Source organism: Caretta caretta, chromosome 6 (genome assembly GCF_965140235.1).
Source record: "Caretta caretta isolate rCarCar2 chromosome 6, rCarCar1.hap1, whole genome shotgun sequence".
In the NCBI taxonomy this organism is placed as follows: Eukaryota; Metazoa; Chordata; order Testudines; family Cheloniidae; genus Caretta; species Caretta caretta.
The window spans coordinates 81,278,394-81,304,886 of record NC_134211.1 but is presented as its reverse complement, the minus strand read 5'-3'; the positions used below and the strand labels follow the sequence as shown (position 1 = coordinate 81,304,886).

At 40.2% G+C, this 26,493-nt stretch overlaps 1 long non-coding RNA gene across 1 annotated transcript in view; it reads right to left on the bottom strand.

Moving 5' to 3' along the window:
• LOC142072352 (uncharacterized) overlaps window positions 1-26,134 on the bottom strand; it is a 54,832-nt gene extending 28,698 nt beyond the window's left edge. Inside the window, exon 1 of the long non-coding RNA XR_012668749.1 lies at window positions 26,049-26,134. This is a non-coding gene — a long non-coding RNA (uncharacterized LOC142072352). The remainder of the gene's footprint in view (window positions 1-26,048) is intronic.
• Between the last annotated feature and the right edge of the window lie 359 nt (window positions 26,135-26,493).

The following is a 26,493-nucleotide window of genomic DNA, read 5'->3' as shown; positions in this document are numbered from 1 at the left end:
ATCTTGAGATCTAAAACAATGGATCAAAATGTCTGAAATCTTGACTCTTGAAGGAAATTTCTGTCTTGGCTAGAGTCCAGTACTGCTCTTATAAATTGTATCATCTGAACTGATGAGAGAATAGATTTTTCTGAGTTAATCAACAGTCCCCATACCTTGAAAGTTGACTGGATAAGAGTTACACTGGACGGTACCTGAACCCTGAAACAGCTTCTCATAAACTAGTCATCTAGGTAGGAATAGACTTGTACTCCTAACATTCTTAGGAAGGCAGCTAACACTGCCATACATTTTGTAAAATCCTGGAGAGCTGCTGAGAGGTTGAAAGGCAGCACAGTGAACTAGTAATGAGACTGATAATCTAAGATACTTTCCTGTGGCCTTGATAAATTGCCACATGGAAATAGGCATCCTTTAAATCCAGGGCAGCATATCAGTCACCAGGATCCAGGGAAGGAATAATAGAAGCCAGCATGACTATATGAAACTATATATTTTATAGATATCTGTTGAATTGACATAGGTCTAAAACCAGCATGTAACCTCCATTTGCTTTCGGGATTAGAAAAAAATGGGAATAAAACTCCATTTGCTCTTTGACATTGAGGAACCTCTGCTATGACTCCCACCTAGATGAGAGATCAAACTTCCTAGAGGAGGAGTTCCTTGTGAGAGTGGACCCTGAAGAGGGACAGGGAGGGAAGGTGGGAAGGAAAGGAAGAAACAAACTGAAGGGTGTATCCCACTTCCACAGTGCATAAGACCCATCAGTCCAAATTAATTTAGGACAAAGCACTAAAGAAATGGGATAGATGGTTTGTGAAAAAGGGGAAGGAGCAATTGGAATCATGGAGACTAGTCTGGCATCCTTGGCTGAACTATCAAAATGGTTGCTTAGTAGCCCAGGGTACTTTGATGGAGCAGGAGGTGCTGAAGAAGAAGCAAGAGTCCATCTGCATCTATAACTCCTACTCTTTTTCCTCGATAGGTCTTGGTGAAGTACAAAAGTGGAGTATCTGTGGGACAGCTGAGGACAAAAATGCTTCATGGACATATGCCCAGTGACCTCAGAGTTGCCTTGGAGTCCTTTAAACTGTGAAGTTTATCATCCATATGAGATGCAAAGATAGATAACTCTTCAAATATCAGGTTCTGCACAGTCTGCTGAACCTTTTGGGGCAATCCCAAAGACTGTTGCCACAAGCACCTGCACAGAGGCCATAATCCTAGCAGCTGAGTTAGTCATGTCCAAACCAGCCTTAAGTGAAATTCTCATCACCAATTTTTCTTCATTTACCAGCAAAAGGAACTCCTACTTAGCCTCCTCAGGCAATTGTTGTTAAATTTTAGAATACCATCCCAGATATTAAAACCATGCCACCTGGTGGTTGGTGATTCTAAGCTGTAACCCTGCCATGGAATACATTTTTCTACAGAACAAATCTAACTTTTTAGCATTCCTTGTTTTAGGGGCCAAGATGACAAGTGATCCCAATGGAGAGTAGGCATAAAAATGTTCAAGACTCTGGGAGGGTACACAACGTCTATGTTTTGCTCATTTAGATGTGCGAGGGAATGAGGAGGGACTTTGCCAGAGTGCCTTGATAGGTTCTAAAATTGCCTCATAAATTCTCAGAACCACCTAAGAGGAGCAGCTGGAAAAAGCAACAATGCACTGGTCGTAAAAATGGTTTCAGTTCTAGTGTGGACTTGTCCTGCTATTTACAGTGCCAGTTTAGATGGCTGTTACTAAAAGCCACGTTCATTTTCCTGGCATCAACAAGGCTAAGGAGAAAGTCCCTTCCACAGGTATTGCAAAATTCATAGATTCCAAGGCCAGAAGGAATCATTGTGATCATCTAGTCTCACCTCCAGTATAAAACAGGCCATAGAACTTCCCCAAAATAATTCCTAGAGCAGATCTTTTAGAAAAACATCCAACCTTGATTTAAAAATTATCAGTGATGGAGAATCCACTGTGACCCTTGGTAAATTGTTTCAATAATTAGTTACTCTCACTGTTAAAAAATTGTCTTATTTCTAGTCTGAATTTATCTAGCTTCAACTTCCAGCCACTGGATTGAATTATACCTTTCTCTGCTACATTGAAGAGTCCATTGTTAATTATTTGTTCCCCAGGTAGATACTTATAGACCGTAATCAAGTCACCCCTTAACCTTCCTTTTTAAAATCAATAGATTGAGCTCTTTGAGTCTATCACTATAAGGCATGTTTTCTAATTCTTTAATCATTCTTGTGGCTCTTCTCTGAACTCTCTCTAACTAATCAACACTTTTTCTGAACTGTGGGCATCAGAATAGGACACAGTATTCCACTCCACCAGTGGTCACATCAGTAACAAATATTGAGTAAAATAACCTCTCTTCTCCTACTCAAGATCCCCCTGCTTATGTATACCAGGATTGCATTAGCTCTTTTGGCCACAGCATTGTACTGAAAGCTCATGTTCACTATGACCCCCAAATCTTTTTCAGAGCCACTGCTTCCTAGGATAGAGTCCCCCATCCTAAATATGACCTTCATTCTTTGTTCCTACATGTATACATTTACATTTAGACATATTAAAATACATATTGTTTGTGCCAAGTTCACTAATCGATCCAGAACACTCTGATTCAGTGACCTGTTCTTTTAATTATTTACCTCCCCCAAATTTTTCTGTCATCTGCAAACTTTATCAGTGATGATTTCATATTTTCTTTCAGGTCATTGACAAAAATGTTAAATAGCATAGGGCCAAAACCTGATCCCTATGGGACCCCACTAGGACACAGCTGTTCGATGATGAGTCCCAGATTACAATGACATTTTGAGATCTATCAGTTAGCCAGTTTTTAATCCATTTAATGTGTGCCGTGTTAATACCATATCATTCCAGTTTTATAGTAAAAAAAGCCATGAGGTACGAAGTTAAATTCCTTAGAGAAGTCTAAGTATGTTACATCAACACTATTACATTTATCAACCAAACTTGTAATCTCATTAAAAAAGATACTAAATTAGTTTAATAGGATCTATTTTCCATAAACCCATGTTAATTTGTATCAATTACATGACCCTATTTTATTTCTTTATTAATCCAGTCCCACACCAGCCATTCCATTATCTTACCCGGGATCAGTGTCAGGCTGACAGACCTATAATTAATTGATCAACCTGTTTACCCTTTTTAAAAATTGGCACAGTATTAGCTTTCTTTCAGTCTTCTGAAACTTCCCCAGTGCTCCAAGACTTATTGAAAATCAATATTTGTGATCCAGCGAGCTCCTCAGCCAGCTGCTTAAAAACTTCTGGATGCAAGTTATCTGGATCTGCCGATTTAAAAATGTCTAACTTCAGTAGTTGCTGTTTAACATCCTCTTAAGGCACTAGTGGAATGGAAAGAGTGTTATGATCACCATGTGAAAATATATCATTTGTTTTTTCCCAAATACAGAACAGAAATATTTATTGAATATTGCTTCCTTTTCTGCATTATTATTGATAATTTCCCCATTTCCATCTAGTAATGGACCAATACCATTGTCAGGGATTCTTTATGTTCTTAATATATTTTAAAAACTCCTTCTTACTGTCCTTAATTCTACTAGCCACAGATTTCTCCCAATGTCCCTTTGTTTCCCTTAATAATTTTTAATTTCTGACATTCATTACTATCTACTTCCCCTTTCTTCCATTTGTTATATATTATTTTTATAGCTGCCTTCACTTCCCCATTAAATCAAGTCTGTTTTTTTTTTAAAAAAACATTATGCCTTCTTCCTTGATTGTGGCTTTTTGGGCATCTAGTAAGGTGTTCTTAAATGATTCCCAATTATCATTTACATTGTTTTTGATTAAATTTTTCACTGAAGAAATCCCTTCACTATGCATCACTGCAGGGGAGAGGAATGGAGATGGAGCCAGATGCCAGTCAGATTGCTGGAAGGCACTCAAATAACACAGTGGTGGGTGTGGTTTAAGAAGCTAACTGGATACAAGTCCTTGGGTGGTGAGGAAGGCAAGTTTCTTCCGAGGGCACATTTCAGAACTCATACAGTGAGAAGTATCCCAGTAAGGAAAGCAGTGCTTTGGTATGGCTTGAGGGTTTCTGTCTTTATTGCATGAGAGAGTTGTAGTGACCTCATATTACATAACTTGCCTGGATTTTCTTGGAGCAGGTGAGTCATTACATTGCCTGGATTAAAAAGATAAGGTGAAAGAAAGGCTAAGGCTTTCTGAGAGTTAGTGCTATCTCATTATTGCTGGTTTTAAGTTTTGTCTTGAGTATTTCCTAGGCTTGATTTCTTCCCCTGGTACGGAAGGAGGTGAAAAATGCAGTACACCAGTTATAACAGCAAAGGATTCACAGACGGTGGGTAGTGTTTGCATTGTTATCCGCCTCCTGGGCATTCTGCCAGTGGAGGGCAGCGTAACTTCTGGTGAGGGTGCTTGTAGCGCAGTGAGACTCACCGGTGTGGCGCCTCCTGCTGGTTGCCCTGGGAATTACCTTGATTCCAGCTCCGAGCACCCTCTGGTGGCCAGTGGCTCACCTGCCTCAGGCCCCCCCCATGTCCCTCCCAGACCCCAGTGCCCCTGACCCTGGGGTTCTGTCCCAGCAGTACCCCCACTCTCTGGATCTCCCCTCTTCAGGGAACCCTCAACTCTCTAAGCCCACCTTGCCTCAGTGGCTACTGCCAGTCATCATCTAGACACTGTTCACTGGGGCAGACTGCAGTGTAATGGCCACTCATCATTGGCAAGGGGGGGTTTGGACCTGCTGCCTTTCCCTGCAGCCCAGTATCTCTCTAGGCCTTCCTGTCAGGCCACAGCCTGCGAGGTCACCAGACCTGAGGTCACAAGGCCGAGGCCCCAGGCAGCTAGGTCCATCTCTCTCCAAAGCTAGAGAGAGACTGACCCAGCTCCTGGCCCACAGCCCTTTTATAGGGCCAGGTGTCTCCTAATTGGGCGTGGCCCCAGCTGTGGCTGCCTTCCCAATCAGCTTACCTTTTCTCCTTGTTTTTCAGGAGTGGGGTAACTGCCCTGCTACAGTGCTTCATCTGCAGAGAATTTCAGGAAGATGCACTGAATCAGTGCCAGAACTGCCCATTTTCAGCCCTGTTCTGGCCAGTGGCACACCCTCCAGTGGAATGGGGATGTGGGCTCACTGGGCCACTGGGACTCCACTTCAGATGGCTGATCTTGGGGGAAGGTTGTGTAACATAATCTGGCCCAAAATGTTTAATCTGGCCCAAATTACCTATATGTTGTTATATTTACCAAATTGGTATCTCTGTCTTTTTTAATACTTGGTAGATTTACGCTCATAGAAGAAGTGTGGAGGTAATAACTACAAAAAGAAATGTACATTTCCTTCAAATACAGAATTCTGTACAAAAGCCCTTCCATACATTTTGCATAGTTTAGATTGTTAATAAAAAATTTCTTATAGCCAATTACCTTAATTCTAATCAGAACAGTAGCCTAATCCAACACCCTATCTATGACTCCAGAAAATCTTGGACAACTGCAGATTAATAGGAAGGAGACTTATATTTCAAAATATACAGAGAAAGGGAAAATAAAGATTAATTCTGGCTGCCAGCTCTTTTCTTTGTGGTTAAGAGAAATTCAAATACAGTGTGAAAAAATAATGGGGTCCTGGAATGGTAATCAGCAAAAGAGCAGGGTAACAACAGCTGTAGCCTTGTTGCCTTTTTTGTACTTGAACATAAATAGCTCTAACCTTACCTTTGCAGGATTAAGTTTAACAACATTATTCTGAATACTCACAATTATACTCCCCTAGTTTTTCATTTCAAAACTTTCAAACAAGTTCAGGTGGGTGTTTCTGGTTTTCTATGGCTGAGACCAAGCACTTCTCTCTCATGAACAATTTTTGATATAACATTTCTGTGGCATGATATGTTAAGAACAAATCACCTAATTGTGAACTCTTTCATTGAGGAATCTAGTACATTCTTATAAATATTCTTAAAATTGGGCAGTTCAAAATTCCACTGCATATTACAAATTTAGTGTGTGCACATTTATTTTTAAGGAAGCCATCTCAAGCATCTATTTGTGGGTTTGTTCTATGGCTCAAGGCATCAAATATAAGGGAAACTCTGAGCCTAACTCTGATGGGGCACACTGACCTTTGATGAGTGCCTCCTGTCAGCGGGGTATGAACCTGCACTCTCTCTGTGCTCCCGGTGCCCCGTACCGACCGTTGTCCTCATCAGGTGGGTCTTCAGTGGCTCAGCATTCCGGCTAATTCACACATAGTCTAAAATGGATGAATGAGCCCCTTCCGGGGTAAAAGAGGAATGGAGATGGAGCCAGATGCCAGTCAGATTGCTGGAAGGCACTCAGATAATACAGGGCCTGTCCCAGTGCCCTTGTTAACATCTTTAGCCCTGTCTCTGGGCTCAGTTCTCAACCCCTTCTGGGCTATCTCTAAGTCCATGCCTGCTCTGATATAGAGCAGCCCTCCCCCAGGGCTTTCTTGCTGGAGACTCTTTGCCTTTATTGGTTCTTATGGCCCCAACTCTCCACCCATGTCACTCCTTCAAGTTCAGCCACCTTCTGTGGTAACAAAGTTCAACAAATGGTTGGAGCTCTCTGGGGTCTTCAGTCCCATCTCTGGGCCTGTTTAAATTCTAGCCCTTTCGTGGGATTTTAATACACCCTGCCACACTAACCATCAGAGCAACTAAAATGCAGGGGACCCTTCCTTACCTCCTCTAGAAAAGAGCTGTTGTACAAAGTTACATTGTAACCTTTTGCAAATATTGCATGGCAGCTCAGCTATGCTGCTTCAAGCACACATAAATACAGCAAGGTATATATTCTATACCTGTCCAGATAACAGGTGTGGACTCCATGAGGCCATTCATCTTTCATTCCAGGATACACTGGTTAGAGTCATCATGTCGCTAAATGAAGCTACCAGAAGAAGTTGAGTAGTCTGGGTTAGGGGCCATTCACAGCATATGATCAAAAACTCATTGAAGTCAGGGGGGTTCTTTCCATAGCCATTACTAGGCTTTGGTTCAAGCACTATATATGTTGATAGCACATCACAGTGATGTATCAGCATGATGGTTCCTAAAAGTGCCTTTTGTCTCATAGCGTAAGTGAAATCACCTTTAAGAAAGTCGATGCAATTTTTTGTTTGAATGGGGTTATATCACATTGTAATGATCCTCACTTGGGGTCTGATTGGGGAGCATGGCCTATGTGGTCATGGCCACAATCTGGGACTGCCAAGGAGGTTGTGAGGACGGGAGACCAGGCCTTCCCACCCCACTCCACCAGGCTCCAACACAGGGTCCTTTGGGCTACCAATGGTTTGGCAACTGAGGCTGCTTAAGGGTGTTCTCCCTGGGCCTCTTCCTCTCCTGCCCCCACTCCAGGTCAGCTTAGTTCAAGGCTTTCCCCGTTGGGGAAGTCCAAACCAAAATAAGTAAGAGGGGTTTACCCATGTCCAGGGTCCATAAGTGGGGGAGAGAGGGATATTTCTCTCTCTCTCTGTCTCTGGGATGAGTCCTTCCTTCCCTCAGGGAAGGCTCCTTTGGGCAGCTGTGTGAGAGCCCTTAGGCTTCCCTCTGCTCTGCGTGGCTAGCCTGTGGGCTGCAGGTCAGCTCACCTCCAGCTTTGCCACCCAAATGAGCTAATTCCCTGTCTTTTAATTCTTTCAGCAGATGGAACATTTGCTGCAGGCATGACAGGATGGGGCTGGCTGAGCCCAAAATAATCCCTTAGCTGCTTGTTGCCTGTTGTGGGGTTTGTACACCCCATCACACACATCAAAAACAGAAAGTACAATCGGTCTCAGAAATAAAGTTACAAGCAATTATCTCAGAACTGTTCATGGTGCATAGTGGCAAACATTTTCTCTAAACTCAAGCCCAAAATGAGGTATCTACCCCTGCAACCCATATTCACATCTGTACTCCTACTAAATCACCAGGATTATTGACAAGAGGAAGGGTTTCAAGGTTGAACCTGGTGTGTGAGGGATGCGTAGACTGAATTAAATCATTTTACATTTTTAAATAAAATAACTTATTTTTCCTGGATGGGTAAATATTCTCCTCTCCTATTCTCCATTCAACTCCCCCATGTGCACTTCTGTTTGCTTATGAAGGAAATTTAACATTTAAGAGAAAATTATGAAGGATATTCTGATCTTTGGTTTAAATCACTTAATTCCAGAGATTCATTGTATATGCAAAATTCCTAGACTGGCAGAAGCAATACAAAGGTGCAGATGCAGAGAAAAAGTATGGAACTATGCTTAACAAATGATAACATGAATGACAGCAAAATACACGGAGAAGGGGAAAGTACATTCTGTGGCTGACAAATTACTGAATATGTAGGGCCAAGAAGTGGGAAGTTTAGAGGCTTGTGGGAGAGTGGAGGAGGGTTTCTCTGGCTATCCTCTATCTGCCTACAAAGAAATCACTTCCCGATACAGTGCTCAGAATTGCAAAGAGACATACATGATTTTACTCAAGACCTGGTGACTCTGCGTGACACAGGAGAGTATTTGCTTGCGGGAGCCGACCTGATGCTGAGTATACATTAAGGCACTGATGTTCACAGTATAGCTGATAGCTGGTGGAAATGAAATAATCTGTATTGACACATTTGGAAGTTTCACATCTTTTTTCCACCTAACATGCTAACGTGATAATTGCTAGACTGATGATTTTTCCAGTGACACGTCTCCTTTTGTCAATATTTAGACCTGTGTATAGAAAGCTTATCTAACACACCTGGCTAATTTTCACTTAATTTAAAAATAAATGGAACATGTTTAGCTTGCAGGGTTAGCAGAACAAAAAGAGAGTTTTATAAACATTTTTCTTGAAACAGCCTTGCAATGATAAGAAATTAGTGGCAAAAAGGATACCAAATCTGACACTAAGGAAGTTTGGTCCCATAAAAACTGTAGACAATGATTTTTCTGATTAAATTCAGTTAATTCAATAGTGAAGTTAAGATTTCATTGGTTTCAGATATTTTAATTTGTTTTTGACCAAAAGCATAAAGTAGGTTTGATTTTTAAATGATTGTTCTGAATTTAGTGGCTATATAAGATATTAGGAACATTTTGTTTTTTGTATCCTATCCATTGTTTTAAAGACAGTCAGCCATTAATTCCTGTACGTTTTGTTGTCTTGTAATCTTCATTGCAGGTGACCTTTACAAAGCAGGCATCAGTATACACTGGCTTTGTGGCTAGTGTTGCATTTTCCTCCCCCACCCCACCAAGTAAAAGGCAACCAAAACATAACAATCAAGTAAAAATAACAATGAACACATAATAAAGCCAACTATCAACACAAAAAAGGAGACATCTAGAATGGAAGTTAGGACAGATAATCTTATAGATGAAAGGATTCTTCAGTGTATTAGTAGACATTTGTCTGTAATGGCTAATCTTTGAATCTCATTGGCTTTCAAATAACATGACCAATTTTTGTCCCCAAAACAATCCTTTTTAATATGGTCTGAGGTGGACTGCTGCTCAGAGCCTGCGTTTGGTAAGTCTTATGTTTTTCACTGTCAGGGGCTGTGTGAGCATTTGTCGTTTTGTCAGTTTACAAGCACTGTCAGTAGCATTTAGGAGAAGACAGCTGGTGAGTCGGCCTTGGTTTTGTTTAGATGTCTTCTGTTCCTCCTGCAGGACTGAGCCTCTGGAGTGGTTATAGTTATAACCAGGGTGTGGATGGTCTAGTCTTGGGGGATTCTGAGCCACTCTCCATTTAATGTAATGTTCTCTCTCCACAGCAATGAGGGTAATCGTTTGGCAATCTTGCTGTTGTATTGTTTCTGTACTACTTCCCTGCCATATAATTTTTAACTAGCTGGGTAACTGTGAGGTGCCAGACAGAATCTATCCTCTTATCTTTAATAGCAACATGTGTGCCTGGCCAGAATAGGACACTTCGGACTCTATTCTTATACTGATCAATACTCAGATGGGCACTATGGATTATGCTTAGTGTTTGTCTCCATCCTGTGTGGTGTAATGTTACCATGTCCTTTATACAGAATTCCTCCCCATCTCCCCCCGTAAGCAGCAATTTCTTCTCTACAGTTTCATCCCTACAAGTTTTTATGCTTGGAGGCGCCTGGGGTTTTTCTGTTGACCACCCATCTACAATTACTCTCTTATGCTTTTGTAAGGTTGACTCATCTTATGTTTCGCTTTGAAACATCTTATGTTTTGTTTTTTGTTTCAGAAATGTTGTGTTTTATTCCAAAGGTCTCCTCCCGAAGCTCTCTGCTTCAGTGTTCATAGGTGATTTTGAAAGCATGGCCACAATAAGAAAATCCATACCAAACCTGTATTACATTATCATTTTCTAAAGTGTAGGCAGTATACTGCACCATGGTTTCTGTAATATGGCTTTTAACAGTTTATCATCTGTAGCTATCTTGACTGATTTTCTGCCCATAAATATTAATGGAACCATTCACAATTAATAAAAAAGAATAAATTTCATTCTGAGCATTGTTCTGTTGTGTTTTGTCATCTTTATAAACTTCAGTCATTGGGCTATCATATTATATATGAGTTTGCATCAATTGAATTGTTACAGCTCTTCATTAATCTTGAAATATTTCAGTATAGGAGTTTCTCTGGCAACTTTTTACATTTCCAAAATATTTTTTCTTGCCAATCACTCCGTGATTACCACAAGCATCATTCTGAGTAGAGCATTTTATTGTGACAAATTAAAGATGAATTTGTTTAGACGTCAACATATCTATGCATCTCTTTAAGGCCTTCTTGGACGATTGTCTCCATTTTAATTTGGTCCATTCAAATTCCTTTATCATTGATTATTTGTCCTACATAACACATCTGATTCAGCCTAATCTGGCATTTTTTTCTTGTTCAATATCAGTTTCTTCTCTTTGGCATACTGCAGAACATTATGCAGTCTTTCTTTTTGCTAAAAAAACAATAAGGAGTCTGGTGGCACCTTAAAGACTAACAGATTTATTTGAGCATAAACTTTCTTATGCTCAAATAAATCTGCTAGTCTTTAAGGTGCCACCGGACTCCTTGTTGTTTTTGTGGATACAGACTAATACGGCTACCCCCTGATACTTTCTTTTTGCTGTTGATAATGTTTCATCACATTATCAAAAATAACTTCTACCTCACCTTCACCAATCTGAGATAAGAAGCTTTTGTACATTTCAGGAGCTGCGACAATCTTGAAGGTAAGGTGCTTAAAAATATGTGTATCAAAAGAAAAATTGAAGGTGAAGAGTTTTGCACTTTCTCTATTGATTTGGACCTGCCAAAACTTTTGCCTTGTACCCAAATACTAAAAATACAATTGCATTTTTAAGTTTCAACATGACATCCCTTCTGGTTCTTATAAGGTAGCACTCACATTTGATGGTCTTAGTCAAATCTTTTGATCTATAAATATTCTAACTTGTTTGGTTTTATTATGGTGACCATAATGTTAACCAACTCAGTTGGTGTCAGAATTCATTGAAGTTCAGCTTTTACTTTCTCAGTGGTTATGGGATTTTACATGAAACACTTATTTCTGGCAACATGGGGAATTATATCAATATGATAAATTATGACTTTCATGTGCTATAAACATTTCATCAAGTTAGTTCCGAATATCTTTTGATCTTGTTCTTCAGACAAGTCATAGCTCATTTGATGACGTGTGTTTGAAGATGGCGCTTCAACACAAGCACATATGAAATTTCCTGTCCCATTATTTCAAACTCTGAATGGTATTTCCTGTTATACAGCCATGCCAGTATGGCTTTACTAAATGGACTAATTTTTGTGCTTAGTGTATGAAAGAAGCTTAATGTTCAGCCAGTAGCTGAATGTCTGTGCTGTCACATGGGTGTAATTTGTAAAGTCATGTGTGTAAAAACATGTGTGCCAAAATTGGCAGAGAACTTAAACTGGATGGTAACAGACCGCAAAACCTAGTGATGACTGAACTTGACGACATTCTGAACAAAAAGAGCTCTCAACCAAGCTTGTAGCTGGTTCCATCATTTCATGTAGACTCAAGAGCCATTCTAGGCTTCAGAGTGACACACAAACAGAATGACAATCCTGGAATCTTATTATATAGATTTTAACACTGGGTAGTCACTAATCTTTTTTTTATGCTGAGTATGATTGTGCTTTATTCAGCTGCAGTATCTGTTTTGAAGTTCATTTTTTTCATTTATTTCTGATGTCATAAACTAATTTCTTGTATAATCTTGATTTGTACATTTATTATGAGATCCAACATGAACTTTGTTTCTGCATTATTATCATCATCATTGAAGCTTTGTCTTCCAGCTGTATGTTCATTAATTTATTTTGCTTTTGTCTGCCTTTGTAATTTGTGCTGAGAGAAACACATTTTTTGCAAAATGGTTGCTTTTACTGCCTGCCTGACATCATACCCCTTGTGCTGGAAATCTTTGCATTGTGTTGTGATTGCCTTCAAATTTATTAGAAACAAATCTGGTCTCTGCCATTTGTTTATGCTCATATTCTGTTGTTATGATTGGATATGCAATTTTTACTTAGTTGTATTTTATTTCTTTCACCGCTTGCTAATTAGCACTTTCATTTGGGAAGCACAATTTTCACTAGCCCTGCTAGTAACCTACAGTTCTTTGCAAAGTCAAGTCCATTTTGTGCCCATTTTTCAAATTAACTTAGCTGTGACCAGGTTATTAGCTATACCACAAATAATTCACTCTTATTAGTACATCTATTAGCTGTTCAATTCCACATTACTTTCCTTTATTATACAGGCCTGTAACATATTGTTTACGTGAAAAGAAAATATCATTTACACAATTGTTATTCCTGTATGAATTAATATTCTTGAATATTCTGAATGACTTTGTCCAGCAGTTTGCAGTCCCCTTAATACTCTCATGCAAACATATCATAGCTCTCCAATACCTGTGGACTTGCCATATGTAGCAGAGAATTTTACCCCATCTGATTTCTCTTCAGTGCCACTTTTTCCGAAGAGAATTTGTAAGCACTGCCTTCACCTCCTTCAATTTTCTGACAGGTTTCTTTCTAACCAAGGGAGTCAGGTAGCTCATTTTTGCCAAATCTTTAGTTTTCTATTTATTCTTTGCATTGGGCTTCATGGCTGAGGATGTGAGGGCGATTCCCAAACCTAAGCCGTTCTTTTTAGGTGACAAATCTGAGGAACTATCCCAGATTGAGGTGTCATTTACAGGAGGTTGGAACAAATTGATAAACTAAACAGTAATAAGTCACCAGGACCAGATGGTATTCATCTAAGAGTTCTGAAGGAACTCAAATGTGAAATTGCAGAACTACTAACTGTAGTCTGTAACCTGTCATTTAAATCAGCTTCTGTACCAAATGACTGGAGGATAGCTAATGTGACACCAATTTTTAAAAATGGCTCCAGAGGTGACCCCGTCAATTACAGGCCGGTAAGCCTAACTTCAGTACCGGGCAGACTGGTTTAAACTGTAGTAAAGAACAAAATTATCAAACACATAGATTAATATAATTTGTTGGGGAAGAGTCAACATGGTTTTTGTAAAGGGAAATCATGCCTCACCACTCTATTAGAATTCTTTGAAGGGGGGTCAACAAGCATGTGGACAAGGGGGATCCAGTGGATATAGTGTACTTAAATTTTCAGAAAGCCTTTGACAAGGTCCCTCACCAAAGGCTTTTAAGCAAGGTAAGCTGTCATGGGATAACAGGGAAGGTCCTCTGGTAACTGGTTAAAAGATAGGAAACAAAGGGTAGGATTAAATGGTCACTGTTCAGAACGGAGTGCAGTAAATAGTGGTGTCCCCAGGGGTCTGTATTGAGATCCGTCATATTCAACATATTCATAAATGATCTGGGAAAAGGGATAAACAGTGAGGTGGCAAAATTTGAAGATGATACAAAACTTCTCAAGACAGTTAAATCCCAGGCTGACTGAGAAGAGCTACAAAAGGATCTCTCAAAACTTGGTGACTGGGCAACAAAATGGCAGATGAAATTCAATGTTGATAAATGCAAAGTAATGCACACTGGAAAACATAATCCCAACTATACATATAAAATGATGGGGTCTAAATTAGCTGTTACCACTCAAGAAAGAGATCTTGAAGTCATTGTGGATAGTTCTCTGAAAACATCCATTCAATGTGCAGCAGCAGGCAAAAAAAACCAAACAGAATGCTGGGCATCATTAAGAAAGGAATAGATAAGAAGAAAGAAAATATCATATTGCCTCTATATAAATCCATGGTACACCCACATCTTGAATACTGCCCCATCTCAAAAAAGATATATTGAATTTGGAAAAGGTATAGAAAAGGGCAACAAAAATTATTAGGTGTATGGAACGGCTTCCGTATGAGGAGAGATTAATAAAACTGGGACTTTTCAGCTTGGAAAAGAGACTAAGGGGAGATATAATTGAGGTCTAAATAATCGTGACTGGTCTGGAGAAAGTAAATAAAGAAGTGTTATTTACTCCTTTTCATAACAAAAGAACTATGGGTGGTCACCAAATGAAATTAATAGGCAGCAGGTTTAAAACAAACAAAAAGAAGTATTTCTTCACACAACACACAGTCAACCGGTGGAACTCTTTGTCAGAGGATGTTGTGGAAGGTCAAGACTATAACAGAGTTCAAAAAAGAACTAAATAAATTCATGGAGGATAGGTCCATCAATGGCTATTAGCCAGGATGGGCAGGGATGGTGTCCCTAGCCTCTGTTTGCCAGAAGCTGGGAATGGGTGAGAGGAAATGGATCACTTGATGATTACCTGTTCTGTTCATTCCCTCTGGGGCACCTGGCATTGGCCACTGTTGGAAACAGGATGTTGGGTTCAATGGACCTTTGATCTGACGCAGTACGGCCATTCTTATGTATTGAAACCATGAAATAAAGGTGTGATACATGGGAATGTTGGTAGAGCCTGAACTTTATTTCCTGGTCCCAGTCACTTAACGCGAATCAGGGTTACAAAAGAGTAATATCCTTGTCACATGACTGGGATCAGTATCCACTGACTCCTATTACACATGCTTTTGCCTGCTCCGTACATGCACTGATTCATAGACCCCCCCCAGTGCTGCTCACTCTCATGATTTTAATCACATCTTGTGAAATATGGGGCATTTCTTTAAGTCCCAGCTCCTGGAGTCATTTGAATGTGAAAATCTCAGCTTTCATTTTTTTTAAAGTTCATTTTTAGCCCCCTGTGATTGTGAAGAAAACATGACCTGAATGCACCCTAAAGGTCAAAAAATCAGAAGGGAAAGAAAAAAGAACCAAAAATGTATTATTAAAAAAAAACCCTTATGATTTTAAAGCCAATTTAATTTGGGCAGGGGGCGGGAGCAGCTCATGTGTTTTAAATGCTTGAGGCTGGCAGTGCTGTTGACCAGAGATGAGAACTTGCCAACTCCATGTCTCTTTCAGAGTCACTAAGTTTTTGTAAAGATTTGTTCTTCTCTGTGTGTTTTTTCACAGAAAGGGAACATTTGGGCCCTGGTAGGAGAATGAATAAAAGCAGCAGAGCCTAACTGTTCCTTGAGACTAGACAGTGTTATAATCACACTCTATTGCTCTGGGAAACAAGAGGCTCAGTTTTGCATTTAAACTTATTTGGCAATATGTATCCTGTCTCCCAGCCACTTGGCTGGCTGTAGAATTTGGTGCATTCAGTGGGTCTAAAAACTTTAAAACAAATAGAGTTGAATGGGGATCTTAAACTGTTTTCTGATTGGTGTGTCTTCTAGCTTCTAATGTGCCTTTCTAGTTCTCAGTTATTTCCTCTTCATAAAAAAATAATTGCTCTTCAAAATGTCCGGCTAGATTTCTTTTCTAAGTGGAGCTGAACTGAGGAATTCTAGAAAGATTAACAGGACTGCTTGGTTTAGTAGGCTCCCTGTGCTTTGAAGAATGCTTCAAAAGTGTGGAATAAAGCTCTTTCCCCCTCAATTTTTACATGGGCTAACAACTTCCCCAGCCTTTTAATTTGATGCCCTGCTGCATTAGAGTTCATTATCTTTGTGTTACAGTTTAGTAATTCTGTCTGAGTTTCCATCCTTTTTCTCCCCCAAGTCCCTGTTGGAAATGGCCATACAAGTAGCACAGCAGAACCTTGTATACACACAGAAGACATAATGAAAACAGCACTCCTCGTGGGAATTCAAAGCTGCATCACAGAGTTTCATTTGCAAATATTTCACATGAAAAGCATGCTTAGAAGTGCATTGAGATTCACTGTTTGGAGTCTCTTCTCTCCCATCCTCTGCTAACTGTTCACTGTCATGAAATGAAGGATACAGTCTAAGGTTGTACAGTGTTTAGATATGCAGATTTGGAGTAAACCAAGTTGGGATGCAATGGTTAAAATTAGGGTAATGAGAATAATTACTTTTCACCTACACAGTATCTCAGAGCACTTTATAAACATGGGTAAATATTATCCTCATTTTGCAAATGGGGAAGTTATGCCACCGAGCAGTTAAGTGACTTGCTCAAGATGACATTGCCAGACAGGGCCAGAACACAGGTCTCCTGATTCCTAGTCCTTGCTGCTAACTACCAGACAAGACTTCCTCAGGTGATTTGCCATTTGTGTTATGAACAACCTGCTCAAAAGGCACAGCCCCAGTCATTTTAACTGTGCCAGTCCTGAATGCAGGGCGGGAGAAAGTCTTTCCATTTGTGAAGTAGCAATTGTCTAGCCCATCTCTACTTCTCTTGTAGATTTTATGAAGTGCAGTGAGGTGAGGAGGAAGGGCCTGGTTCTGCTCTCATGTCAGGTTAGGTCAGGAACAACTCCACAGATGTCAAAGGAGTTATACCTATAGAGTTGTAAGGGCTTGTCTATTTTGGAATAGGATAGGGTGAGAATTTAAAATGCTACAGCTGTTCTAGCATAACTCCCCACTTGGATACTTTTGTTTGGCGCTTCAAAAGGGCCAATTTCACAAAGCTGAAAACAATTACGAACCAAATCACCTGTGAGGAAGAATGTCATCAGAAAAATGTGAATGATAATTGGGAATGGTTTAAGAACACGTTAGTAGAAGTCCAAAAAGCCATAATTCCACAATCGAGGAAGAAGGCCATATTTGTTAAAAAAAATGAACTGCTGAAGAGGGGAAGTGAAGGCAGTCATTAAAGATAAAATATATAACAAATGGAAGAAAGGGGATGTTGATAGTAATGAATACAAATTAGAAGCTAGGAATTGTAGAAAACTGATAAGGGAAGCAAAGGTACACCAGGATAAATCCATAGCCAGCAGAGTTAAGGACAATTTGAAGGAGTTTTAAAAGTATATTAGGAATAAAATGAATCCTAACACTGGTATTGGCCCATAATTAGATAAGAAATGGTAGAATTATCAATAACATTGCAGAAAAGGCAGTAGTGTTCAATAAATCATTCTGTTTTGTATTTGTAAAAAACAGATGATGTACAGATATAATATGATAACACTCTTTCCATTCCACTAGTATCTCAGGAAGATGTTAAATAGCAGCTCCTAAAGTTATACATTGTTAAATCAGCAGATCCAGATAGCTTGTATCCAAGAGTTTAAAAGACCTGACTGAGGAACCCTCTGGACTGTTAATGTTGATTTTCAATAAATATTGGAACACTGGGAAAGTTCTAGAAGTCTAGAAGAAAGCTAATGTTGTGCCAATATTTATAAAGGATAAATGGGCTGACCTGGGTAATTACAGGCCTGTCAGTCTGACATCAATCCTGGGTATGATAATGGAATGGCTGATATGGGACTTGATTAATAACGAATTAAAGGGGAGTAATATGCTAATCAACATGGATTTATAGAAAACAGATCCTGTCAAACTAACTTTTTTTAAAATGAGTTTACAAATATAGTTAATAAAGGTAATAGTGTTGATATAATCTACTTAGACTTTGTAAGGCATTTGACTTGGTACAGCATGTAGTGCACTAGTGTAGACATTTAGGGCCTGTCTACACCTAAAATGATACAGCAACACAGCTGAACCTCTTTAGTGCTTCTGTGTAGGCACTACCTATGCCAATGGGAGGGATTCTCTCATTGGCATAGGTAATCCATCTCCCTGAGTGTTGGTAGTTAGGCTGATGGAAGAATTCTTATGTTAACCTATAGCTGTCTACATGGGGACTTAGGTTGTCTTAACTACGACGCTCAGGGGTGTGAATTTTTCACACTCTGAATGATGGAGTTATGCCGACCTAATGTTTTTGTGTACAACAGGCCTTATTATAGTGACAGAAGGATATTTTCTGTTGCTGTGGTAAAGCCACACCCTCGAGTGACGGTAAGTAGGATGATAAAAAAAATTCTTCTCTCAACATAGCAGTGTCTACACCATGGTTTAGGTCAGATTAACTATATCTCTGAGAGGTGTGAATTTTCCACACCCCTCAGAGATGTACCAGATTGACCTATGTTTTAGATATAGACCAGGCCTCAGTGAGAAACACTTGAATTTATCGGCTCCATTTATTTTTTAGGTTTTCCAGGTTGTTCAGAGGGCATTCTCTTTTTTAAAAGGAAACAAAAAGAGGTAGGGGAGCATTAATAGTTTCTAGGGGCTGCGCAATGGGTACGGGTTGTTGAAACTTTAGGGTTGATTGCTGCTAATGCGGTGACAACTAGCTATTGTCACCACTCAGTGTGGAAGGGAGTAGCTAATTCAGAAAACAATGACATTTTCTCTGTGAAAATGTTATTGACTCCTGTGCCATAGGGGCCTGATCTACAACACATTCAAGTTGGTGAGCGCCTTCCCATTAACTTCAACAGGCTTTGGATCAGGGTCTACTGCTTTTTCCATAAGGAACTTTGGAAAGAGGTTAAAAATATGTAGGTAAGAGTTTTCTTTTAAAAGTGACAAAATGTAAAACTCTCAAAAATGTAACCTTTCAATAAGATCTTGTCAAGTTTGTTGATGACAATATCAAAAGACGTTGATGCCGATAGTAGGAAAATGCATTTGTCGTAGTTACTTTTCTCTCATATAAAATTCCTCAGGTTAATCAGAGAAGTAGATTTGCAATGATATGTACTATACATCTTAACCTTTGCAGCACATTGTCTAAATGTTACAAAGGTTCATAGATGCAATTATGGCATTATGCCTCCTTTGGCATGACTAAACTGTTTGATATTTGATAGGCTTTAGAGAAAAAAGCTAGTAGTTATCTTAAATGTGTATTACTAGTACTGTATAATTAAATTGAAGGTGTGGGTTGACTTTTTGTGATCTATGGCTCACATATTTGGTCATGTTGAGCAATGTTTAAAGGAGAGCAAAACAGGTTTTGAAAGTGAACAGGTAACCTATGGCGAATAGTGAGTCAACTCCCATGTGATTGAAGGTTACTTCACAAAATATCAGCATTATTGATATATTTCATGCACACTTGGAAAGACACTGCTCTTTTCTGTAACATATTGGCCCTGATTTCCATCTGTACCACACTTCCACACATTTATTTATTTGTGCAGCCAGGAGGCCATATATGTGGAGGAGAGTTTCGTAAAAAAAACCCCACCAAGACCTGTTTTGAAGGGTTTCCAGGTAGTGAAGCAATGAAAATGCATCCAACATCTTGATGAAAATGAAGAGGGAACTAAAGCAACTTAGTGTTTTTTTTATTTCTGCAGCAAGAGCAAATTTTATGGCACAATCCTGAACTTGCACACTTATGGTATTTCAACACTAGCGGTTTAATGTGAAGGTTTTTGGTATGATTCAGGTAACTTGCAGCATGCAACTCACATACACATGGAATGTCCATTCCGGTTTCAATTCGCATTGTGTGACCACACAGTGGCGGCTTGCTGTGAACGAAGGAGTCGTGTTCTCGGTGTATGTGTGTGGTGTGTGTATATCCCATGGTTTGTTGCTTCACTGCCAAGCAGCACAGAGCCTGGGATTGTTTGGGCTTTGAATTGTGGGAAGCCAGGTAGGATCAATTTTTTAAAAAAATCCCATGTTTCTGCTGTCTCCACTCCATGCTTCCTTTGTGGGTTGGCTCATGCCATTTTCAAATTGCTGTCAGCTCGCACGGGCCCAGCAATGCTTCGCGCTGCTAAGGTGACAAGTGCAAATATGCAGAGGCTGCTTGGGCTGCATTACAGTGTCAAAGCTGGATGACTTCAGACTAGGACGTCATCCATTACAGAACCGAGCAGGTGATGTAGGAGCAGGAGAATATTCTATGGCAGCAGCAACTCCTCCAGCAGCTGCAGAACACTCTGATATGATGGCAGCAGGACAAGGGCAAGAAAAAGGACAGTGCTGAACTGTTGGAACTAGAGGCCTAGTCCCTGGATCAGCTGCATAGCTCAGCACCATTTATGGGCCCAAAAAACCTGCATGGATTGTTGGGACAGGATTATTATGCAGAGCAGGGATGACCAGTAGGGGTCAGAGAATTTCAAGATGGGGAGGGCTACCTTTTTTGAGATCTGTGCAGAACTGACCCCAGAGCTCCAGTTACAGCGTACTAACATGCGGTGCCCCACACCTGTGGAGAAGCAGGTCATCATTGCCATCTGGAGGCTGGTGCCCCAGAACGTTACTGGGCTGTAGCCAACCAATTAGTTGTGGGGAGATCAACCGTTGGAAACGTTTTCATGCAGATCTGCTATGCCATTGATAAGATGCTGTCTAACCAGGTCGTGAAGCTAGGTAATGGTCAAGAGATTTGTCATAAATATAAAGGGAAGGGTAAACCCCTTTGAAATCCCTCCTGACCAGAGGAAAAACTCCTCTCACCTGTAAAGGGTTAAGAAGCTAAAGGTAACCTCGCTGGCACCTGACCAAAATGACCAATGAGGAGAAAAGATACTTTCAAAAAGCTGGGAAGAGGGAGAGAAATAAAGGGTCTGTGTGTCTGTCTATATGCTGTTTCTGCTGGGGATAGACCCAGAATGGAGTCTGAGAACTTTTAGTAAGTAATATAGCTAGGTATGTGTTAGATTATGATTTCTTTAAATGGCTGAGAAAAGAATTGTGCTGAATAGAATAACTATTTCTGTCTGTGTATCTTTTTTGTAACTTAAGGTTTTGCCTAGAGGGGTTCTCTATGTTTTGAATCTAATTACCCTGTAAGGTATCTACCATCCTGATTTTACAGAGGTGATTTCTATTTACTTCTATTTCTATTAAAAGTCTTCTTGTACAAAAACTGAATGCTTTTTCATTGTTCTCAGATCCAAAGGTTTGGGTCTGTAGTCACCTAGGCAAATTGGTGAGGCTTTTTACCAAACCTTGTCCAGAAAGTGGGGTGCAAGGTTTTGGGAAGTATTTTGGGGGGAAAGACGTGTCCAAACAGCTCTTCCCCAGTAACCAGTATTTGTTTGGTGGTCGTAGCGGCCAATCCAAGGACAAAGGGTGGAATATTTTGTACCTTGGGGAAGTTTTGACCTAAGCTGGTAAAGAGAAGCTTAGGAGGTTTTTCATGCAGGTCCCCACATCTGTACCCTAGAGTTCAGAGTGGGGGAGGAACCTTGCATGCATGGGGTTTCCAAACTGCATTGGGCAGTTTATGGAACCCATGTGCCTATCATCTGCCCCCTCCACTCTGCCAGGCTGTAGAATTTATAAACACAAAGGGGGTTATGGTGCTTCAAAGGCTGGATGACCGCTGTGGCAGCTTTACAGACATAAATGCAGGGTGGTCTGGAAGAGTCCTTTATGCGAGGATCTCTCGGGGCTCGGTTCTATTTAGATTAACCGGGTTTCAGAGTAACAGCCGTGTTAGTTTGTATTCGCAAAAAGAAAAGGAGTACTTGTGGCACCTTAGAGACTAACCAATTCATTTGAGCATAAGCTTTAGTGAGCTACAGCTCACTTCATCATGCTCAAATAAAGGGGAAGGACTGTTTGCCCGTAGGATCACCATGGATATCAGTGGTGTGGAAGTTGGACTGATTATTCTGAGAGACCTGGCTTATCCCTTGATGCCCTGGTTAATGAAGCCACACAGAGGCTGATTGGATTGAAGGGACATTTTAACTATTACCTAAGTAGTGGCAAAATGGTAGTCCAATGTGCAGTTGGCCCTTTAAAAGGCAAATGGGGCTGTTGACAGAAGAGGTAGGAAGTGGCAGGAAACAAAATTGTTCTGATCATTCTAATTACATATTGTGTTCTGTGCAATAGCAAGGGGAGAAGCCTTAACAATGGGTGGGAGGCTGAGGTTCAGCTACTTGCTTGGCGATTTGAGCAGCCAGCAAGCCTTACCACAGAAAATGCTAGCGGCTGGGGAAATATTATCAGAGATGCTTATTGTTCATATTTTGAATCTCATGACTGAACAAGCGTGGCTGTTCCCTCACGGGGAAGCAGAGGGGGCGTTGGGATAGATACGTTGCGAGTGCTGTGCATGGGTGCTGGCAGGGGAACATTCCCTATGTGCTTTTGTAAAACCCTATGAATTATTTCAGCTTTATTGAAAGGATTTTCTGAGTTAAATGCAATAATGACTCATAATGGATGGATTGTAAGTGTTTTTTGTTATGAAAGAATAATAACATTTTAATTGCACAATGGAAAAATAATTTTATATTGTAAAAAGCATTTCACTAAACAATCTACTAAGTAACCAACTATAAACAAACCTTCAATTAAAGCAACAGTGCAAACAAAAATTAAAAGTGCAACAGTAAGAACCCTACAAACAGAACATGGGGTGTATGTGTGTGGGGGAGCTGAAAGTCACAGCTGACTATACGCCTTCCCTCTGCCTCTTCTTGTCTGCCTGCGCCCTGAAGTTGAGTGCCACAGCTCAAAATTATAAGGGGAACTGTAGGGCTCAGAAGTGCTGGGCTCCCAGTGTTCTTGCTGCCCTGCGGTTGGTTCTGAGCGGGGAATGGCTGCTCGTAGCACTGCTGTGGGGATACAGAGGAGTTGCTGTTGGTCCCAGAAGTCACTATACAAAAAAATAGTATATTTTCTATGCTCTCCTTAACCTTGGAGATGCAGTCCCTGGCCACTGCCACTATCTGCCATGATCTACTGGGAGAGCTGCATTTCTTCCTCCCTCTGGGTTCTGCCTGCACCTCACAGCTGCTCTGGTTTTCCTCTGGGACTCTGCCATGCGCCCAGATTCTGATTTCAGTAACAGTGGTGCAAAGCTGGATATAATGGAAATCAATGACTTTACTCTGCATTTACCTCAACATAACTAAGATCAAAATGCCCACAAATTAAGTAAAGCTAATGTGCAAGTGATGCATGGAAAAACACCACAGACACTGTAGACATATGTATCTCTGGTATGCTATCAGTGCTTTAATTTAGCTGCCAAAAATAGCAATGTGGTTAAAGTGCATAACAAAGTTAGGAGATATAGGTTCTATTTCAGACTTTGTGTGAGCGTGGGCAAGCCAATGAAAGCTGGATCATCTCCCCTCTTCTCTAAGCTAATGTAACAGATCTCTTTTGGGGACTCAAAAGGGGCCAAGCTGCAGGTCTATCACGTTATCCTACCATTCCCCTGGGTCAAGCAGTCTCTTCTCCACCAGAAGTTCATAGGTTTAGGGATTGTGGGAGGGATGTAAGCAGGGGAGTACAGAATTCCATGCAGGCGGTAATGCTGCTTACAGTAACCACAGCTTCCACAGACCACCTCTCCACAGCTGCTATTTTGCAGCTAGAGAGGGACTCAAACAGTGGCAGCAAACACTGATCCATATGGATGTCTCCTGCCTCTGTGGATCTGCTGTTTCCATTCCCCATATATTCTCAAGGTCCCTGGGCATGAAAGGCTATGCCTTCTGCCCATTCTATCCCCTTCAAAGCCCCTTCTGCCTGAGACTGGAAACTAAGGTCAACCTCTTTTGCCCACAGATTTTATTAGTTTCTCTGAGCCTTCCTGTGGATTCCTCCCCAAAAGGAAACAATCTAGCCCATTGCTGTGGCTTAGTTTCCTCATCTGGAAAAAAGGGAATGTCATGCTAATTCACAGTGCTGTTGTGAGGATGAATACATTCAATATCCTTACATGGAAAATGCTAGGTAAGTGCTAAGGTTTTTACTATAATTTTAATATTTCATTTAGCTTGGCCTCTCGCCAAGAGAGATCCAGGTGTGGGGTTCAACTGTGGGATTCTCAGGGCTAAAGCCCTGGTAAAAGTCAATGGTCAAAAGTGTTCTATAAAGAGCCACACCCTGTTTTTTTTTTTTTTAAATACTACTGCACCATAATTACAGTTGCTGTAGGAGAAGGAGCCAAGCAATTAAATTCCCCATAGGTGTTACTTGTAATTGTTCCTAGTGAATAAGAAGATTAAGCATGGCAACAATGCACAGCACAAGATGGCCTAAACCCTGTTTTTCTTGCAGAACTGCAAATAGTAGCAAAATCAAACTGTTCTCCTTAATTACCACTGTATGAGGCACCCGGCTAAAAGCAGGCTCAATCTGAATGTTTTCTATACAGCTACAGTATGTGCATACAATGCATGCCTTTATGTACCATCTAATAGACAATATTATACACTCAATTATTGCCTACTTTCATTTTATAGGAAGAAATCACTGGTGAGTCTAGGACATTGGCCTCTCAGCTTCCCCAGCAAGCAATGTGTGATTGAACTAAGGGAACAGTTTTACTTCCTGAAGCCAGTAGAGTCTATTTATACTTAAACACATTTCTTCACAACTTATAGCATGTTGTATTAGGTGAGAGCCTGTGAGCTGGACAGGCTGCAATCTCTGTTTGTGTAGTTTGCAAGCTGGAGCTTGTGGTGTGCTTCACCAAGTTTGCACATTTTCTCTCTCTTTACCCTGGAATCAGCTACCTGCTGATCTAAAGTCCCTTTGGGATGTGAACTCATCTCACCAGAAGTCAAAGTGCTGATGCAATAAAACAAGCAGTGTCCCTGCTTTTTTGAAAAATTAAGTGTGTACTGTGTACTGAAATTGATGAAACAGGTTATTAATTAGCATTCTGAGCCAAAATCAGCCTTGCCTAAGCTGACATATCTCCCACTACCTTCCCTACGGCTTATGCCAGGACTGAGCTTTGTCCTATGTTATTTATTTCAGACAGAAAAAGGCAGCAAGCCAGCCCAGTAATGAGTCTCTTCCTACTGAAAATTAACTACTTGTTGAGATTTCTATTTATTCAGGAGGAACCATCTAGCTCTCTGACATGCTTTTACTGATTATCAGGGTTATCGGACACCTTGTGCACTGAATTTTAATTGGCAGTAGGCTACAGCTTTTTAGTGAGAATAATGGGAAGTGCTTCTTATGAAATCCTTGGGAATTTAAGGGCTGTTGGTGAGGAGCAAATGACTCACAAGATTTACTGATTCACACATCTGAAGAAGATTATAAATCAACCTTCCTATTTCCAAAAAGCACTCTTGAGGCATAAACAAAGAAAGGGGAAGTAATTCTGTGAAAATCTCTAATTTATTTAAACACCCAATTACTCATATTGCTACAGCACGATTTTTTTTTAATTAATGTGGAAGGTCAACAGTAGAGAAATTGATTTAGCTTTCTTTTATCCAAAACAGTGACCTGCTTTCAGTTATGAATTGAGATGTCTCAATCACAGTCAAAGAATTTATGCAAATTCTAATCACAATCTTTTTCCTTTTAGCTTTATTACATTCACTGAAGCAAACAATTATTTATAAAAATTTCATAATTCTACACTTAAAAAAAGAAAGTCTGGATAAACAATAAGAGATGTCACATGGACAAAATGAGTTTGGTACCTTAGAGGTGGAAGGGCAGGTAAGAATTTAGTTAAATAGATGTTTGTTTTCTTTAATACCAATAACCTCACGGTGACACCTTAAAATTTCTCAAAGAATGAGATTAAAGAAATAGGTGGATATGATAGATAGAGGGCACTAAATATCATTTATTAACAGTGGCACAATAGGTGGTCCTTCATGCACAGAAAGCTTAGTTATGAACCCCCTGGCCATGGCTTCATCTAGGTAAGATAGAAAAGTATGTGTGCATACCTTTAGATTAACACAGCACTGTCACCAGGGACTATCAGAACGCACAAGGGACTTCAAGGCCAGAATGCATCTTGATAACTTTATCCCCTGTCAATCAAAAGTAGACAGCTGGATTTATTATTTTCACTCCTAAAACGCAAAAATATGGTCAAGAAGACACTTAATAAACAAACTCTAGTCCAAGCACCACTCTGCCCAGTGAAACTGTTTTTGAGACCACTAGACTAATCATCTTTATACCGCAAACCAAAAAAGTTAATGATATATTTCAGACAAAAACTTGCAGCTGTATTTTATTCCTTCTAGGAATGCTTTGAGATGGAAATAATTTAAAGATTAAGCGAATGGAGCCACTCCTGACTTACACCAGGTGATGAGCTGCTAGCCAGCTGCAAACATCTTGATGATCAGCAAGCAGAGGGGAAGGGAAGGTGGAGAATATACA